Source organism: Limulus polyphemus, unplaced genomic scaffold (assembly GCF_000517525.1).
Source record: "Limulus polyphemus unplaced genomic scaffold, Limulus_polyphemus-2.1.2 Scaffold1550, whole genome shotgun sequence".
NCBI classification, from domain to species: domain Eukaryota; kingdom Metazoa; phylum Arthropoda; class Merostomata; order Xiphosura; family Limulidae; genus Limulus; species Limulus polyphemus.
In genome coordinates, this window is record NW_013667160.1 from 1 (window position 1) to 2,674 (window position 2,674).

Genomic DNA, 2,674 nt, shown 5'->3' on the forward strand with positions numbered 1-2,674 from the left:
ATTTAAGAAAGGACTTGTATCGCTGAAGTTCTTCGGAAAATATTTTTACGGGAAATTAACAAACGAACAGAGACGTAACAGTACTAAACACTGCATTCACGCTACATGAGAAATCCTAGAAAAGTAGAAGGGGTCGAGCATTGTATTACTATTAGTCTAAGCTTATGGCCTGCAAAACACTATTTACTTCACTGTAACTTGTGTAACTTAAGTAAAGAGGGAGATGTGATAGGCTTAACAAATAAGTTAATTTCACAGAATTGCGTCTGTAGACTGGGGTTGAAAGCTACACTATAATACAGTTTCTAGGCAACTATAGGCTTGTGGGGCAGATAACGTAATAACTAGCAATAACATAGAATTACTTCTCAATAGATTATAACAACTGTATATATTTTTTTCTATTAAGCTTTAATTTTATAGCCTCGCAAGAAACATAGCTTAAGGTTGGATCTATTCTAGTAATTGCCCCCCAATGGCACAACGGTATGTCTTCGGATTTACAACACTAGAAACCGGGTTTCGATACCCGTGGTGGGCAGAGCACAGATAGCCCATTGTGTAACTTTGTGCTAAATTTCAAACAAGAAGAACCAAAAGATATTTTCAATTCTGAAGCATTAGAACATGACATTTGCGAGGAAGAAAAAAAAACAAAGTGAGGAAAAAGAACAATGACCATAAAGGGAAAGATGAAAATACAACAGTTCAAAAAAGTGGAAATATACTGACAGATATAGGAAATTTAAAAACATAATGTTATAACAGATGACATTAGACAATTTATTATAACTCCAGTATCGTGCAAACCAAAAGGATCATTTTCAAGGGATCCAACACAAAATAACAAAGTTTTCTGAGGCATATTACCAAAGTGCATATAAATATGGTGAAATTGGTTCTGGTTATGCTACTCTGTAATTTTAGATGCCGCTTATTGTAAACCTTGTTGGTTATTCTCGAACAGTAAAAAGGATATTCTGTGACTTTCTGGAATCCGAGGCTAGAAAGGCCATAAAAATGTATTAAAATACACAATAACAGTACTACATGGTCTGCATACGATCACTGAAGAAAAAAAAACTACTGATGAAGAGGCAGGGGCTAAAATTCAACAAGAGGCAACTTTCTGGAGAATGGTTTTAGAATGATTGTTTTATGTAACATCGTGGTCATCGAGAACAATTAAGAGAAGAGTATAATGGGAATTTTTTGTCATAAGTAGAACTGCTGGCAAAATTCGATGATATTATGATGCATATTCTTAGTATGCTAAAAGGTTCCATAAAATATTTGAGTCCCAAAATTAAGAATAAAATAATTTATTGTCTAGGAGAGTACTTGGATAAAACATTAACATCTGAAATTAATACATCTCCCTATTATTACTGTATTTTAGATACGACTCAAAATATTTCCAAAAAAGATCAGATGAGTGTATGTCATGATATAACAGACTGTTGAGCTGAGATATTATTGATTAATTTATTTTTGTGAGTGAATATATTATTATTATTGTTTAGTGTTTGTTATAATAAGACAATAGCAGAAGAAAGTGAAAGAAAAGTTCGACGTGAAGTTAACTATCGTAGAAGTGATAGGCCTAACGATTGACATAGCCTAACGTTTAATAGGTTAGAGTAAAACTAACAGTAGTAAAGGAGATAAGAAAATTAATTTATTCCGTCAAAGCGTAGTTCTATAGTAATTGAATCAGCCTGAATGCATTTTGAAAAAAGGAACAGAGGATATTTAGAAGAAAGAAGACCAAACGATTAGGGCAACTCGCGCCACAATTGTAAGTGAATCACACACAGAAAACTAGTGTGATAATAATAGAGAAGATAGTTTGGCTTGTCAACTGAAATTCTAAAGCAATTGAATAGGCATAAGTGGACTTTTGTCAAAAAGAAGAGAACAATATATGTAGGGTTTATGATATGCCTATAATCTCTATAGTGTGAAAAATGTGTTGTACATACGTTTAACTTGTTCCGAATATATTGTTACGTCTCTGTGTTCGTTTGTTAATTTCTCGGTATAAATTCTTCCTGACGAACTTCAGAGATACAAGTCATTTCTTAAGTAAAACTAGTTTATTCTTTCTCAATTCAACTTTGCAATACACTTAATTTCCACAGTCACGCTATAACAAATGCTGTAATTCACAACGAACGACTCACGTGCTCGACCCAACAATACATCTCTCTCTGTCCGCAGTTCAATTACATTGTTGCCGTCACTTCTTACTGGTCTTATATATACAAGAATACCGAAATCTAGTAAATGCTCGAGCATTCACGAACCTTCGAGAATATGACGTGTTACTAGCGTCACGTGACCCCGCTGTCGTAACACTGCCCCTTCCTTAGTATTGTTCGTCCCGAACAATATCCACTTACATTAAACTAATAAACAATTAACAATAACTTAATTGAATGTACAGAATTTACAAACACAAAATTAAAATTCAACAAAGTCTCTTAATTTTACGGGACGTATCTTCTTCCATACTGGTCTCCGTCTCATTGGCTTCTGCTTCATGTGGGGTTCATCTGCTTCATCAGGAAACGTCCTATCACTGGTAACAGTCACATCAGTGGTAGTAACTTCATCAAGGGCTTCATCGTTTCCCTTCTCTAAACCGAGTCGAGTTTCTTCTTCGACAGTGGCT